Source organism: Macaca nemestrina, chromosome X (genome assembly GCF_043159975.1).
Source record: "Macaca nemestrina isolate mMacNem1 chromosome X, mMacNem.hap1, whole genome shotgun sequence".
In the NCBI taxonomy this organism is placed as follows: domain Eukaryota; kingdom Metazoa; phylum Chordata; class Mammalia; order Primates; family Cercopithecidae; genus Macaca; species Macaca nemestrina.
The window spans coordinates 124,872,864-124,890,826 of NC_092145.1; the positions used below are offsets into that span (position 1 = coordinate 124,872,864).

At 38.6% G+C, this 17,963-nt stretch overlaps 1 long non-coding RNA gene across 2 annotated transcripts in view; it reads left to right on the top strand.

The window, feature by feature from the left end:
- Positions 1-17,963, top strand: part of LOC105499045 (uncharacterized) — a 353,694-nt gene that overhangs the window by 89,632 nt on the left and 246,099 nt on the right. For both annotated transcript variants that reach the window (XR_011618200.1, XR_011618199.1), the window contains exon 3: positions 11,943-12,092. This is a non-coding gene — a long non-coding RNA (uncharacterized lncRNA). The remainder of the gene's footprint in view (positions 1-11,942; positions 12,093-17,963) is intronic.

Consider the following 17,963-nt stretch of genomic DNA (forward strand, 5'->3'; position numbering starts at 1 on the left):
AAGTCTTGGAACAGGGAGATGAAGAAACTGTATTCTCATGCTGATTTTGTTCCTCTGTGGGTGTCTTCAAAGCAGTTGGCATCAGCTGTTTTGCTGGAATTTGAAATCTGTAAAACATCTTAAGCAATTCTTAAAAGCCTTATCATTCTAATGTCAGATATCCTGTTAGTAGGAACAATAGGCATGCGAAAGTGCTATGTGGCTGGCGATTACAAAGAAATGGGTATAAGTGCAGTCTGATTAATGCTTAATTATAACTATATTTCTGTCCAGAATTCTTAACCCTGTGTGCATGGCTTAGTGTGTCTGTGTGTGTGTGTGTGTGTATCATAACACCACATCAGTGTTTTACTAGAAATAAATATGTCACCAGCAAAAAGGAAGCACATTTTGAACAATCCATGGATTGCTCACATCTGTTTTGTGCTTTTGAATATATATCGAAGTACTGATTTGAGGCATTTTATCTTGTTAGGCAAGCATTTTGGTAAATAAATGTTTTGACCCTAGTAGTAAAAGAATTATTGATGTTTGTGTCAGTCATTATTTTTAGATGTATTTGATGCCTAATAGAAAGTCAGGTTTAATATCACAATTCCTGTGTTTTGTACACTACCAACTACAATGTTAATAAAAGTTAAAATGCTAACATAACGGCAAGGTAATTTCTCTCCCTCTTTTATGTGAAATGATTTTTCTGAGATCTGTACAGTTTTCAGCAAGCAATATTTGTTTTTTAGCTACAGAGAGATGCTAATAAAAATGAAAAAGATTTGACTTAAACAGCTTCAGCTTTAGGATTCAAATTTTTGGACCAAATTTGTCAGAAGATGAATTTGCTAAGGACTGAAATATCCCATGAGTACAGAAAGACAAAACCATCTTGATTTGAATTTCAGACAGTGCACTTGGGCCCTCATAATTCCTCTGACATTTAGAGCCTTACAATTTCTCCAAAAGTTAATATGATGGTCTGGCAAAATGAAACCCCAATCATGCAGACTTTGTTTCTCAACTGACTTCCAGATGAACTAACGTGGAATGAAGCTAATACACGTTGAACGGGAAATTGCTATGGCCGTATTTCATTCAATGTAAGGGGAAAACAATTTATGTTTACCTATTATTTAAAGAGCAAGTTGATGACAAACTTATGCATTCAATTTTTTGCAGAAACAAAATATCTTCACCAGTTTGCTTCATCTATATCTATGTTTCTATTTAACTTTAATCCCAATTTTATTAACTTTGTCTCTGATCTAATTATTTCAGTGGTAAAAGAATATAAATGAGATATAACTGAGGGAGTTACAACAGAGTACAGTAAAATCTTTTTTTTTTTTTTTTTTTTTTTTTTGAGATGGAGTCTCGTTTTGTCACCTGGGCTGGAGTGCAGTGGCCGGATCTCGGCTCACTGCAAGCTCCGCCTCCCGGTTTCACACCATTCTCCTGCCTCCGCCTCCCGAGTAGCTGGCACTACAGGCGCCCGCCACCTCGCCCGGCTAGTTTTTTGTATTTTTTAGTAGAGACGGGGTTTCACCGGGTTAGCCAGGATGGTCTCGATCTCCTGACCTCGTGATCCACCGGCCTCGGCCTCCCAAAGTGCTGGGATTACAGGCGTGAGCCACCGCGCCCGGCCAAAAATGCACATTTTTAACAATTCAAGAAATTATTGAAGTAATATGGATAGTTCTTCCTCTCCCAGCACAATCCATTACCACTGAGATGGTACTACATCTTAATCAATTAGGCATATGAAGTTCCATGCTTCCACTCATATTTGAGTGGTGGAAGTAATTTTTAAAGAGAAAACCATCTACATTACTTGTACATATTAGTAAGGAACGCACTTCAGCTGTTTTAACAATGACCAAGTAACAACGACAAACAAGACTGGCTCATTTTTCTTTCACGTGAAAACCTGTACTTGTAGGTAGTTCAAGAAGTGTAGTGCCTTTGTCCCTTTATATTATCCGAGGACCCAGGTTCTTTACTTTTCGCTGCCACACCATCCCCTAAGTTGCCTTCCTCTGAATGTTCAATTCTACAGTCATACCTGCAGTGGAGAGCAAGCTAGTTCCTTTTAAAGCCGCGACCTGAAGTTGCACACATAATTTCTACTTGCATCCTATTGATGAGAACTCAGTCACATGGCCCACACTGCTGCAGCTGAAGCTCTACCATGCCCTTTCCCCCAGATTAGAACCTACTGGTATCTATGCCAATTTACTGAATGCGTACTACGTTCCAGGAATTGTTGTAAGAGATTTATGTTTTGTAATAATTAGACCATTATCTCATTTAATCATCTCAGAAAGCCTTCGTGACAAGTGGTGTATTCAGATTTTGCACGTAAGGAAGGTTATTTGTAAAGATGACCTTGCTCAGATAAAATAAAAGATTGGTTATTGGGCCAGGCTCATCTTTTAGCAAGGATCATGTTTTTAACCTTTAACTATCCTTCATCTCTTGCATGGGCCACTGCAATGTCTTTGTAACTGCTAAGCTTCTCAACCCATCCTTCCAAGAATATGCAGGTAATCATGGCAAATACAGATGCCTTTGGGTGGGCTATCAGGTAGAATAAACGTAGAAACAGCATAGGTGTGAGAGTGTAGCAGCTGAGTTTTTCATATTGTAACCAGACCTAACACCTGTCCAGTTGCTTTGTCTTTTAAATATTGTAAGATCCAAATAAAATGCAAAACGTTAAAACCAAAGTAGTTGTAAAAGGACTCCTGTTTAAGGTATAATGTCTGTCATAGAGTGGCCAATCAGTTAGCCCAAGTTGCTTCCACTTCACTTTTGCCTTTTTGGATATTCTACTCAGTTTGAAACTTGTCACTTTTTCTTTTCTCCATTACTTACTGAATGAAGTATTAGGTTGTAACACATTTTAAGTAGCCAGTTTACAAGTCAAACATGATCAACTATTGTTGATTATGCGTGGTTTAACTTATATCCTAGGTCTCCAACCTAGGATAATTTAATGAATTGGGACAACTGGCTACTTCTACACATTTATCACTTGCTTTTCCAATATAGCAGATATCAGTGGGATGGACTGTCTAGACTACTTTGTACCCTCCACCCCCATTCTATTCTTCTGGACACTACTACCATCAGCCACATGTTCTTATAATATTCCTTCAATTATCTGTCTCCTTGCTCACTGCTAATTTTTCCAAGTGGGTACCTGATCAGGGTTGGTCTATGAGTCCTTTACCTCACAGCTTTTGTAGTCAGAATACAGAGACTGAAGTTGTAAAATGTAAAGCTAGGGGATCTCTTAATCACTTTTCTCTGCATGTTTTCTTCATTTTTTTTCCCCTTACAGGCTGGCTTTATCTGACTACTCATCAAGTTATAGGTCTGGCACAGTCACAATTACTTCACCCTTTCATTCACTTCATAAAATGCACACTCTCTTCCAATGTTGTTCAAAGTGGAGTGCTGTCGCTTGCAAAGAATAGTCTTAACAGTACATGTGGTAGAGATTCAGGAACTATTAAATATTTCTTAAGTAAATGAATAAAAATAATTGCCAGAATAATTTCCCTTTCACCTTCACTAGATGAGATAAAAGTAATTATTATTTTTTTAAATGTGGAGAATTACGAAATAACTATTGGGCATTCAACTACATCCCATAGGTTTTTAGGAATTACACAAAAATGTTTGCGATCTCACACAAATTACATTCCTTTTATTCATCAGCTAGTTAGTAATAATTTTGCAAGATAAGAATTATTATTACTAGGAAATACAGTTAATTTTTAATTATGCTATTTTAATAGTTGCTATTTCCTTTGTCTAAGTAAATTTTAATTTTTAATTGCAAACAAGGTAAAATTAATTACAAGGCTTAAATTTATAAATAAAATTGAAATATATTCACATGGAAAGAGTAGACTATTTTATTGCCAACTCCTTCAATTACTGTTTAAATTATTAAATTATTTGTTCAACGTAAAATTGAACAAATGGAAACCAATTCCATTTCTCTTGGAACTGTTATTATAACCTAGGTACGTAATTTGCTTTAGTAAAACTAATAGAGAAAAATTTTTAAATAAAATGTTTATTAAATTTAACCCTGTAACCCATTCTTCCACTTACAGCAGAAACTGATTAATAGGCAAATCAGTGACAAAGATAATAGAGTAGACTAACCTCAGAATTCAAATGTGTAACACTTAGCTGTCAAATTGCAGGACTAAAGTAAATTTCTTAAGTATTTCATAATGAAACAAAATGTTAAAGAGCAAACAAATGATATTGATGGTACATTGGAAATGTCCAGTCTCATTCAGATGTGAAAAGATTGTTTTGTGTAATCTTGCTACATGTCATCAAAGTTTAATGGTTAAGTTTCAATGTAAAAACTTAACCAAGATTGTGTTCAAAATTTATTTCTATTTGAAGTCCATCTTGAACGAAAATGATTCTATGTACAAAGGAAGGTATAATGAAATATTGTATATGGGAAACGTTTTAATATGTTCTCACTACTTTACTACTTGACTCTCTTGTCAGGTTTTAAACTAAAGGAATTAGAAATGTTATACTAGGACTTGATTAAAGGTACTACCTGAAAAAAAATCACTTTCCCCTGGATGACCAAGATCTACATGAAAGCTGCCAATGTTATTTTGAGAAATTTGAAAGGCATATTAGAAAAACAATCTCTCAAGTATTTCTTGAAAATATACTTCTTGAAATGACTTTAATTTTACTGTTTCATTAACTTTTATCATGAATAATATCTAATGTTGAAAATAACTAAGTGGAAGGCTTGCAGGCTTATCACCCATCATTCCCACCAAAATACTTTGTTTCTCTGCTTAGTGCTACCAAATTCAACAAGCTCATCTATTTTTTGGCTAAAGACACTTCAATTTGTAAATGTTATTTTGTGTTCTTCTCAAGTTTTTGCTGCCAAGCAGAAGTAGATTTTATCAACTCTCTCTCGACTTCAGCATTCTTCTGTGTGTGTGGTACCTGAATATTTGATTGATTCCACTGTCCTCTCCCTTTTCTGGTCTTAAAGGCATTTGATGATAACTTGGTTCCTTTCCTTGCCCTTACTCCAAGGGTGTTACTGACTCGCCTGCACTCTATGCTAAGTCTCCCTGCTTCTCACCTATGTTTTTATGAAGGGTCAAGTCTAATCAAAACCCCAAGTACAATTTTATTCTTTACTATATGCAAAGGCAACCAGCTGCTTTCCCTTTGTATGTAATTCAATTATAGTTCACTCAGCACATTAAAGAGTACCCAAATGATTTGTGTTGTTCATGCCATTTTATACTTCCCGTTGTCTCCTAAATCCCTTGTGGTGGAAATTGAAGCCCTGCACTCTGTGGCTTGGACTCTGACAGGGATTAAGGAGTGATAATTAATCATACTTCATCTGAATTTAAAATCAACTGAGAAGTAGACGTAGAAATAAGGCAGATGGAAATAAAAATGTCATGTTAATTATTTCTAAAGATGAATTGGACAGTGGCCTAGACCTCTGGACAAAATGAGCTTATTGAATGCAAATTTTTCACAAATATTGAATGCATTCACCCAAACTGGCAAGTTGTAAATTTCCTGCAGGGACAGACAACTTACATGTGCAGGAGGAAGCGAAAGTGTGAATCCTGGATTCAAGACTTTGAGAAAGAAAGAAAAGAGTCTGCTCGTCTGCTCCTCTTCTAGCTCTTCACCCAAATTCACTGTCAGTTATGTTGGTTTTCTTCCTCTGGCAAATCATGAGTGAGGAGAGTGAGGAGGCAGATCGAAACTGGTTTTTTATTTTCCTTTCATACTTTTTCCTTCTTGTGAATAAACAGACTCCTCTACATAAACCTGATAAGGAGGAGATAAGAATCTCCACCATTCTCTTCCCATCGGCCTCCATTTATTGCCATTATCTTCTTTCCCTCAGTCCAAAAAAACTATCAGTCCTTGTTAAATACAAATATCAAGACTCCTGTGCTCTCTCTTCACACTCACTCATCTTATACACCCCTGAGTTAACAAGGATTGATCACTTTAATATCTTTATCATTCAACAACAATCTAGTGTACACTTTTGCTGCCAGATATGCTCAGTCCCAGAGATGCTGGAATTAACAAAACACAGACTCTGTTTAAGCTGTTCAAAGGACATCTCTCCAACATGTTTTATTTGTGCCTTTGTACTATTTAAACCTGTTAATATCTCCCTATTAAAATATTATTTTCTTTGTATATTGAGATTCCGTTTTGCCTTGTTGCTTGTACAACATTACAAATCATTCTCTCTAGTCAGAATTTTCTCTATACTTGCATTTCTTCTTCCTAAGTAACTCCTGGTCCAGCTATTCCTTGTGCCTCTCTGGAAATTAGTTCAGTGACTTTCTCTATGGGACTTTCTCCATAGGAGTAGTTTATTTTTTAAGATCACATCAGATTCATTGCTCTTCTTTTTCAAGTGCTTTGTAGCTAGAGGCCATTGTTCTTTGATTAACCTGTTGTCTTTTTTGTGCCTGATTTGTTGATTTATGTGTCATACTGATCTCGTTTCACCCTAGGCCAGTCATCTTGCCGTATTTTGTTTGCATGTTGTATATAAACTCTCATGTTGGCTTTGATCTGTCACCACAAATAGTTACTGGGGAAACTGTCATTGGTCCTTCTGTGACTCCACATCGGCCTTCTATCCTTGACCCTTTGCTCTGTTCTTCTCACTTTGGTTTCTCTAGTCAACTCACTCCATCAAGGCTTCTGTTCTCACTCTAGTAAGACTTTCCTTGACATGACTGCCAAGTTTGTCCAGTAGGCATGATACAGTAGCAAGATTTGTATTCTAAGCTTACTCAACCCATCAGCAACATTTACCACTTGACCAAGTTGAAGCACTTTCCGCTCTTGATTTTCATGACTAGCCTTATTAATTTACTATCTCACCGGCTGTTCCTTCTCTGTCTCCACCACTGGCTCCTCTTCATCTTACCTCTGACCCTAGGGGCCACCACATTCCTATTCACAGGTAATGTACTGCATACTTTCAGACCATGATGCTAATTGTATCTCCTTATACCATATGACAGGCCTGATATCCTGGAATATAAAGTTTGAAGTCAGAAAACTTGGGTTCTTTCTTTTTTTAAAGACGAAATTTCGCTCTTGTTGCCCAGGCTGGAGTGCAATGGCGCGATCTGGGCTCACCACAACCTCCGCCTCCTTGGTTCAAGCGATTCTCCTACCTTAGACTCCCGAGTAGCTGGGATTACAAGCATGCACCAGCACACCTAGCTAATTTTGTATTTTCAGTTGAGACAGGGTTTCTCCATGTTGGTCTCAAACTCCCGACCTCAGGTGATCCACCCACCTCGGCCTCCCAAAGTGCTGGGATTACAGGAGTGAGCCACCGTGCCCAGTCAGCTTGGGTTCTTTCATTCAGTCTCTGTAGGACCTTAAAATTACTTTACCTCACTGTAAACTCAGTTTCTTCAACTGTGATGTTGACATGATAATAGTATTCATTTTATAGGATATTATTGAGGATTAAATGTGTAAATGAATGTGTAATCCTTAGAAAGTCCCCGTTTCTCAGTGAGTGTTCTTTAAGTGTTAGATATTACTATTATGATAATTTGAAGCTCCAGTTGGATATTATGTGATAGTAATATACTACAGGGACCATTTTTCATGTTCAGTCACTGACAATTGATGTTTATAATTCTCTCAATGTCCTTCAGTGGGTTTTCTCAGAATTACAAAAAAGAAAAAAAAACAGTTGCAAAAATATAGTACCTAAATTTCAGATTCGTCTGAAACTGAATGCTAATTGCTGAAAGCTCAGATAAAATATTTATGTTTCAGGAAGTAACTTTTTAAAAAAATCTCTGGTATTTTGTTTAAAAGTAGAAGAGTGCTAGATGTATACTTGTTTTCCTCCCTCTATTTTCACTTTGTTGCTTACTGTTCTTGCCGTTATATAAGAGTAAAATAAAGTTATTTTAAGCTAATCAAAATGTTGATCTATTAAATAATCTTATGAAAGTGAAGTAAAAACATGTAAATGAAATACCCCTTCAAAAACATGCCATTTATAAAAATAATGAGTGCACAGATGGCATTTTTAAAATTAGATGTTTCAAGATAATAGCTTCTGGTAGTTTATGTATCATCCTCTATTTTTCTTGAATACCTTACCAACTTTATTATAGTTAAAATTTGTCTTCAGTGACTCCATTAATTTCTTGTATTTATTATGTTCTCCTGTCAATCAAATAGATATACTTTTTATTAAAGCAGAGAAAACTGCAGTAATTTAGAGAAAGAACATGGAAAACAATTTTCATTATACTTTGAAATTCATTTCTTTATCATTGAGACACTTTTCTTGAGTTTGCTATGAAATGTATTTATTACATGTAAAAATGTATATTAATTTTGTAAATAATTTTTTATAATTTAATGGTTTTTAATTATTTACCATATTTTATTAAACATTCTGTTTTCAAAAATTACTGATATTCTGATATGTTCATTACAACTCTATCATGGTCCTGAGGAAATTTACCAAAGTAACAGGAATTCTTGGTCAACATAGCTTTCATTGCATGACTTGTAGGCCCTGTGATCCTGAGATTAAGTTGAATAGTAAGTATGCAAGGATAAACTTTCAGTGAATGACATACTCTTTTTGTTCAATATCATCACTTCGCTGCCACATCCAAATGATCTTTATCATTATTGTTTTGTGATATTATTTTCACTGTGATTCTTTCAATCTTTCTCATTTTAGACCAAAAAACCCCTCTGCGATTTCTGAAAATTGATTAAAACATTATGTATATTTGTTAAGGGTATGTATTCAACACTGAAGTGATAAGCTCAGTGATTCTAGTTGCCATTCATGACTTCATACAGCTTTCAATTTACACTAGCAAGACATTTCTTGATCTTAATCTACATCTTTCCCTCACCCTTGGCAAGCCATCACTTGGCCTGAACTACTGCAGAAGTTTCATTAACTTCTTTTCTAATCCCCTTTCAATAAATTTACCATTAAAAAAGAACATGACTTTCATTCATAAAACATTGAGTTGCCTCTGATTATTATAAGTCCCAAATCCTCACCATATCTTGAATGGCCTCGCCCTTGCCTATTTTGCCCATTTTGTTTATTGACAAACTCTTCCCACTCCCTCCACTCCACCCACATAAATTCTTCCTCAAATGGGCCCACTTAGTTTTTACCATGAACCATTTCCACGGGCTGCTCTGGTGAGCAGAAAAAGCTTTCTCCTTTTCTACATTCAGCTAAACTTTGCTCACCCTTCAGTTGCGTGTGTTGGTCTCTTCCTCTGGAATCCTTAGCAGTCAGGTTCCCAGGACCTATGCTCTCATGGCCTCCTATAGTTCTCCAAGGTGGAAGTTAGCACAGTGAAACTTTTAAAACTATTGTGGTATTGGCAGTTTATTGTCAATTGGTTCCTCCTGATTAAAAGCTCTGTGCAGACAAGAACCGGACCTTTCATTTCAATGAAAGCCCTCAATATTTGCTGAATGAATAAAGAAATGAACATTCAAATATAAATGATAAAAAAAATGTTATGTTCTTATTTTTAGATGTTGGTCATGGCAACAAAAATGTGTATTCCATATTTATCAGTTTCACCACAGCTAGAAAGTTCAACTGAGGTGGAATCCACAGGTCTCAGGGGTTCATGAAAATCATCAGAGAAAGAGAGACAATTGAAAATGGGAGGTGTTTTTGAGAAGGCAAATCAGTGCTAACTATTATATACTGTAAGAAGAAAAAACAAAACAGATTAATAAATATTTACATACCTGTTCAAATACAACTAAAGTTAAATATATATTTATTTATTATGATTATTACTTTTTTCAGGGGGAGTCTTCCTCTGTCGCCCAGGCTGGAGTGTAGTGGCGCAATCTCGGCTCACTGCGAGCTCCGCCTCCCGGGTTCATGCCATTCTCCTGCCTCAGCCTCCCGAGTAGCTGTTTCTACAGGCACCTGCCACCACGCCCAGCTAATTTTTTTGTGTTTTTTAGTAGAGATGGGGTTTCACCATGTTAACCAGGATGGTCTCAATCTCCTGACCTCGTGATCCACCCGCCTCGGCCTCCCAAAGTGCTGGGATTACAGGCGTGAGCCACCGCACTCGGCCAAATATATATTGATTTCATAAAGTCGAGTGTTTTTCTAAGGATTTGCTAAAAAAGAACAGAATTTTTCTTCAATAATAAAAGGTTTGTTACAGTATTACTAAGAGCTGTTGACTTATAGCTTTGAAATTAAAATGTATATCATTAGAGACTATATCTATTTAAATACTTATCTTAGAAACCTGCGTTCATGCTCCTAAAGCTTTCAGCTATATTTATTGTAAAAGATTTACCAAACAAGTAGATAATTGTCTGACTTAGCTCTTATGAATCCATTTACTTAAAAAGACTAGTCTAGATTATCTCCAAATCAGGAACATAACAAAAAGCATATTTCTTGCTTGGGAATATAATTTTCCAAATAAAATATCAAGACTCTCACAGGTCAGCTTTAAAACACAATGTAGAGACTGGGCGCGGTGGCTCATGTTTGTAATCCCAGCACTTTAGGAGGCTAAGGTGGGCAGATCACAAGGTCGGGAGTTCGAGACCAGCCTGGCCAACACAGTGAAACCCCGTATCTACTAAAAATACAAAAATTAGCTTGGGGTTGTGGCAGGCACTTGTAATCCCAGTTGCTCGGGAGGCTGAGGCAGTATAATCGCTTGAACCCAGGAGGCGAAGGTTGTAGTGAGCCAAGATTGCGTCACTGCACACCAGCCTGGGTGACAGAGCTAGGGTCCGTCTCAAAAAAAAAAAAAAAAAAAAAAAAAAAAAAAAACCAACCAACCAAACAAACAAATAAGTTTATCATGATTTTTCTCAAAGCAGATTATGTCCCTCTCACTTAGGTTCTCATATTCAATATATTTGAGTGCCAGACAAGGAGGATACATACAGTACATAAAATATATTCACATAATTCCTATTTGTCCCAATCTCTTCTACCCAACTGCTAATTACATCTTTATGTTTTACCAATGGATATTCTTATAATCAAAAGTATTATAGCCATACTAGAAGATCCCTACAGAAGGTTCAAAGATTCTAAAACTAAAATTAGTTTCTCATTTTTTAAGCTTTATTTGAACACTGCCATTTCCATAAAGGCTTTGATAATTAAGTAGAAATACATGCATATCTCAACTACATATGGTATTTGCATCTCTGAGTATAGATTAGTGTATATGATGAGGATGTTAGGCTACAGGGGAATGGAAAAACTGAGAAAGAGGAGGAGGAAGAAAAGGAGGGAATGTTTGACTTTTTAAAATGGACCTTTTTCTCAGCCGGGAGAGGTGGCTCATGCTTGTAATCCTAGCACTTTGGGAGGCCAAGGTGGGTGGATCATTTGAGCTCAGGAGTTTGAGACCAGCCTGGCCAACATGGTGAAACCCCGTCCCCACTAAAAATACAAAAATTAGCCGGACATGGTGGCACATACCTGTAATCCCAGCTACTCAGGAGGCTGAGGCAGGAGAATTGCTTGAGCCTGGAAGGCAGAGATTGCAGTGAGCCAAGACTGCACCACTGCACTCCAGTCTAGGCGACAGAGATCCTGTCTCAAAAAAAAAAAAAAAAAAAAAAAGAGGTTTTCTCTATTTCAAATCACTTTTATATGGAGCTGGAAGGGGAACGTTGTCTCCTAAAAATAAGCATTTGTACAACCCATTTTGGGAGAAATAGAAAGAATCTTAAATTTTTTTTCAAACATGACATGTATGTACGTTATTGAGAAGTAAATGTAGACTTTATGTGATAGTTACCACACTACAGTTGTTGCATAAGCTTGTACTTTCATGTTTTTTTTTTTTTCTTTTTTTTTTGAGATCGAGTCTTGTTCTCTCACCCATGCTGGAGTGCACGGTTGCAGTGGTGCGATCTCGGTTCACCGCAAGCTCCTCCTCCCAGGTTCGAGTGATCCTTCCGCCTCAGCCTCCCGAGTAGCTGGGATTACAGTCACCCACCGTCATACCCAGGTAATGTTTGTACTTTTGTAGAGATGGGGTTTCACCATGTTGGCCAGGCTGGTCTCGAACTCCTGACCTCAGATGATCTGCCAGCCTCGGCCTCCAAAAGTGCCACCGTGCCTGGCCCTTTTCTGAAGTTTTATGTGTTGATTGGCTGTTTTTAATAAACACTTGAAAAAATTTTGAGCTTCATGAACAGTGATCACATGCATAAGTCTTGCAGCTCTCACAATGTTACAGTGGTGGTTCATAACCTCCTTGCCTCAAGCAGTTGTCACTTTAGGCAGCATTTGTGTTAAAGAACACTCTACAAGCACATTTTAGAATATTCACAGAAGAAAACTATAATTATAGTTTGTGTATCTAATAAAAATGTAATTACATTTTGCTGCTTTCAAAGCTCTAAATTAGATTTTCAGGGCAGATTTACGAAAAGCTAAGTAAAGGACAGCCAAAGTACGATTGCAATTGCTTTTGCTTTGGCACTTGGGCATGTTTTTCTCCTTGAAATCTTGTAAAAATTCAAATATTTAACTCGCTAGATATTTGTAAGCATCTAAATTCATTGCCATCACATATAAATTAAAGAAAAACAAACCTAAACCATAAATGCTGACTAGAGCTGCAAAAATGTTCCGAAAGTTGAAAAGGAAAACAGAAGATATGAATTACAGAAACTAACATAGTTTATCATATAAATAAAATGATTGATCTGTATCAAATTTTCTCAAATTCAGAATTGTCAATATATGGGACCATGTAATTCTTTGCTGTGGTGACCCGCACTGTGCATTGCAGGATATACAGAAGCATCCTTGGCAGCTACCCAGTACATGCCAGTAACACCCTCTCCCCGGATTATGACAACCAAAATGTCACCAATCATTGCCAAATATCTCATGAAGGAAGGCAAGATGACTCCTTCTCACTCCGTGGAGAATCACTGATCTAGCTAAAACCTTGTCAATTTGTGCACATGCAGGTGTATTTATGGGGTATGTTTTCAGAAGTATGATTGCTGGATCAATTGGCAGTTTCGGTAAATATTGCCAGATTTCCTTCCATAAAATGCACAACTTTGCTCTGCCACTAGCAATATAGGATACTACTTAATGTTTCATAGCATCACAGAAAGGAGAGTGATCAAACTTTGAATTTTTGTCTTTCTCATAGGTGAGGGAAAATGTCTCAGTGCTGCTTTGTTTTCAACTTGTTTCAATTTTTTTAAATTATTATTCTCTAAGGCTCCCTGCTCTCTTCTCTTTTTTTCAGTCTCTTCAGACCTAAAACTGTCTACCTTCCCTTTAACCTCCTCCTGCTTCATCAGGCTTATTTCAAGAGCTCTAAAATGAGCTCTGCTGGAATTTGTTGTTTGTTTATGTACTTCCAGGTAATATAAAACACGTAGTATTCTCCTCCTTCTTGTTCGGATGAACGTGTGGGTTATTTGTGGTTATATTTGTTATCTTTATTGATCTGTAGGACTTTTCACAGGATTTGCAGAGAGACTAAGATTTAGCTAACCACCGTTATCTTAGGAAAACCCAGAACACATCTTTATGATAGAGGCAGGTGAAAGACGAATCTTAGGCAGACAGAATCGGGTCCCCAGTGAAACCCCACCTTCAAACCAAAAACAGCTTGCTGCCTGAAAACTGGGTTGCTGGTACCAGGTGAAGCCTGTGACCCAGAGTGAAAATTTCCATTCCTATTTGCCTCCTCTTTCCTCATTGGTTCTTTCTGAATAAGGGTTTAAATTCAGTTTAAACAATTGAAGGTTGCCTTTTGCAGTGTTACTTATGGACCACACCACCCCAATTCCGGGTCTATAAAAGCCCTGGACTCAGCCACACTTGATGGGGGAGCTACCTAGCTTCAGGTAGGGGGCTGCCCCCTCAGTTCCCCTCTCCGCTGAAAACTGTTCTGTCGCACAATGAAACTCTCTGCTCCGCTCAACCCCTGGTTGTCACCCTAACCCCATTCTTCTTGGATGCAGGACAGGAACTTAGGACCTGCCAAATGCGGGTACAAAAAAACGCTGTAACACTGTAGCCCTTCACCCTCCACTGGTGCAGGGCCACTGCCCCACACAATGGGAAGCAGCAGCGGGCCAGGCCACCTCGGGAGCTGTGGGCCGGAGTGGGGCAATGGGGCTTAAAGAGCTGTTAACACTCCCTCATCCGCCAAGCTGCGGACAGCAGGAATAACATCCACTTTGGGCCTTCAAGGTTGCTGGTGTTTCCAAGTTTGTCGGGCACCACCATGTTCCCCTTGCCCAGACACTGGCGCCCAAGACAGAAGAAGGTAGCAGCAACTCTGGCCCAGCCACAGGCTGGGCAGATCCCATCGCAAGCACAGGATTCAGGCAGGAGTGCAAGCAAAGCACAGCCCGTCAGGCTGAGCAGGCAGGGTACCTCCTGTGGTGAGCCTGGAGCCCAGTGAGGCCCTGGGCAGGGGCATCACCAGCCAAGGAGGTCTCCAGCTGGCAAAGTGGCACCAAAAAAACTTGTATCATTTCCTTATGTTTTTTAAAATTTCGAGTATTAGAAATTAGACTGGAGTGCAGTGGGGGATCTCGGCTCACTGCAACCTCTGCTTGCTGGGTTGAAGCCATTCTCCTGCCTCAGCCTACTGACTAGCTGGGACTACAGGCGTGCCTCACCACGCCCAGTTAATTTTTGCATTTTTAGTAGAGACGCGGTTTCACCATCTTGGTCAGGATGATGTCGATCTCTTGACCTCATGATCCGTCCGCCTCGGCCTCCCAAAGCGCTGGGATTACAGGCATGAGCCACCACACCTGGCCAGCACAGGTAATTTTTAAATGCTCCCCCATTATTTGTGGTAGTCAGTCAGGTATGAGAACAACTGTTGTAAAAACCTCAGGGGCCCTCTGAAACAATTATATGGTTTTATAAACTCTGAGAAATATTTTAATTAATTAGCATGTTTATATCTACGCAGTCTCAACCTACCAAATGTTTATTCATCACAAAAGCCAATTCAGAAGTAAAATTTAGCATTCTTAAAAATTGTGAATAGGGTCGGGCGCGGGGGCTCACGCCTGTAATTCCAGCATTTTGGGAGGTCGAGGCGGGCGGGTCAAGAGGTCAGGAGATGGAGACCATCCTGGCTAACACGGTGAAACCCCGTCTCTACTAAAAATACAAAGAAATTAGCCAGACGTGGTGGCGGGCCCCTGTAGTCCCAGCTACTCAGGAGGCTGAGGCAGGAGAATGGTGTGAACCCGGGAGGCAGAGCTTGCAGTGAGCCGAGCTTGCGCCACTGCACTCCAGCCTGGGCTACAGAGTGAAACTCTGTCTCAAAACAAAAAACAAAAAACATAAAAACTATATGTTATTAGAAATAAATGGAAATTTTCTATCTTATGAAACACTCTAAAGTTTCTAAGTGTAGATTTACCTGTAACAATTAGGGCTTCCTGTGGAACGCATCCAAATTCTCCCATAACAAAGAGACACATTATAAAGTAGAAACTTTGCTTTTGCTACAAAAAGAATGCAGGTTAGTAGGCACAGCAACTGCTAACTTTGTCAACAGGATGTAAACCATCAATGAATGAGATTAGAGATTTGTTTTTAATTTGTAGGGAGGACAGAGGGTATGTGTCAACCTCTTGCATTTTACATTAATTAGGTGGGGTGAATAATCATTATGAGCTTGTTACAGCTAAGCTACTTTTCAGAGTTCTGTAGCAGAAATTAGAATTAACTATTTCTAATAGCAAGTCTGGTTTCTATTAGAATTTCTTAGAGAAGGATGGGTGCTGGTTCTGAACTGAAAGAATAGAATCTGAGCGACCTTTTTTGCCAGTATGCAATTAATTTTTGCCTAATTAAGTTAAATATCATGTATTTCAATATTGTTTAAGCTTAATTAAAATCAAAATTTAAATTTCTTTATAAATTGTCTCTGAATTTTAATACATTTATTTTATAGATCACTTATGTTGACGAAAAGAGTCAAACTCTGTAAAATATTTTAAGAGATTTATTCTGAGCCAAATATGAGTGATCATGGCCCATGACACAGCCCTCAGGAGTCCTGAGAACGTGTGCCCCAGGTGGTCGGGGTACAGCTTGGTTTTATATATTTTAGGGAGGCATGATACATCAATCAAATACATTTTTTTTTGTTTTTTTTTTTTTGGAAATGAAGTATCTCTCTTGTCCCCCAGGCTAGAGTGCAATGGCACCATCTCAGCTTACTGCAACCTCTGCCTCCCGGGTTCAAGTGATTCTCCTGCCTCAGCCTCCTGAGTAGCTGGGATTACAGGCGCCTGCCACCACGCCCGGCTAATTTTTTTGTATTTTTTGTAGAGACTGGGTTTCCTCATGTTGGCCAGGCTGGTCTTGAACTCCTGACCTCAGGTGATCCACCCGCCTTGGCCTCCCAAATTGCTGAGATTGCAGGCATGAGCCACCGTGCCCAGCTGAATCAAATACATTTAAGAAATACATTGGTTTGGTTCGGAAACGTGGGACAACTCAAAGCAGGGGGGCTTCCAGGCTATAGGTAAATTTAAACATTTTCTGGTTGACAATTGGTTGTTTATCTGAAGACCTGAGATCAATAGAAAGGAAATGTTCAATTAAGATAAAAGATTGTGGAGACCAAGTTTTATTGCGGAGAGGAAGCTCTCAGAGAGCAGGCTTCAGAGAGAGCAGCTTGTAAAATGTTTCTTATTGGACCTAAAAGAGTGCCTGGCTCTTAGTTGATTATCTCCTGGATCTGGAAAGGAAAAAAGGAAAACAAAAGGAAAAGAGTGTTCTCTATAGAATGTGGATTTTTCCCACAAGGGATAGATTTGCAGGGCCATTTCAAGATATGGCAGAGAAACATGTTATGTGGCAAAATATTTTTTCTTCCTTGTTATGCCAGAGTCAGATTGGAAAATAAGTCATGATATACAGGGTTAAATAAAACCCATCTGATGAGAATTTATGGTTTATGGGACATGACTCCCCAGCCCCCTTAGGTAGGAATGTGGGCAAGATAAAAATGAAATCAGGACCAGGCGCTATGGCTCACATCTGTAATCCCAGCACTTTGGGAGGCCGAGGCGGGCAGATCATTTGAGGTCAGGAGTTTGAGACCAGCCTGGCTAACATGGTGAAACCCCATTTCTACTAAAAATACAAAATATTGTCTGAGCATGGTGGCCCATGCCTGTAATTGCAGCTACTTAGGAGGCTGAGGCAGGAGAATCACTTGAACCCAGGAGGTGGAGGTTGTCGTGAGTGGAGATTGCGCCATCACACTCCAGCTTGGGTAACAGGAGCAAAACTCTGTCTCAACAACAACAAAAAAATCAGAGATTAGTCCTCACTTATCACATAATTTGTACTTTATAGTAAATATTTGTTAATTTCTATTTTAAATTTTTTGACTCATTATTTTGAATTGGAAGGATTTCTGCATGGTAAGAATTTTCTTCTGTGTTTAATATATATTAAATAGATATGGTCCCCAATGATTTCTAACTACTGGCATTTGTTAGGCACATCTGTATAAGAGACCACCTGAGCAGGCTTAGTGTGAGCAACAAGGCTGTTTATTCACTTGGGTGCAAGTGGGCTGAGTCTGAGAAAAGAGTCAGCAAAGGGTGGTGGGAGTGGAACTGGTTTTATAGGTTTGGGGTAGGTAGTGGAAAGTTACAGTCAGGAGCAGTTTTTTCAGACAGAAGAAGAATGTCACAAGGTGCATAGTCACGAGGTGGGGGGATGTCACAACGCACAATATTATAAGGTTGATTGGTTAGTTAGGGTAGGGTAGGAGCATATCACAATGGTGGACTGTTGCAGGGTTGGTTAATCAGTTAAGGCAGGAATTAGCTATTTCTTCTTCTTTAGTGGTTCT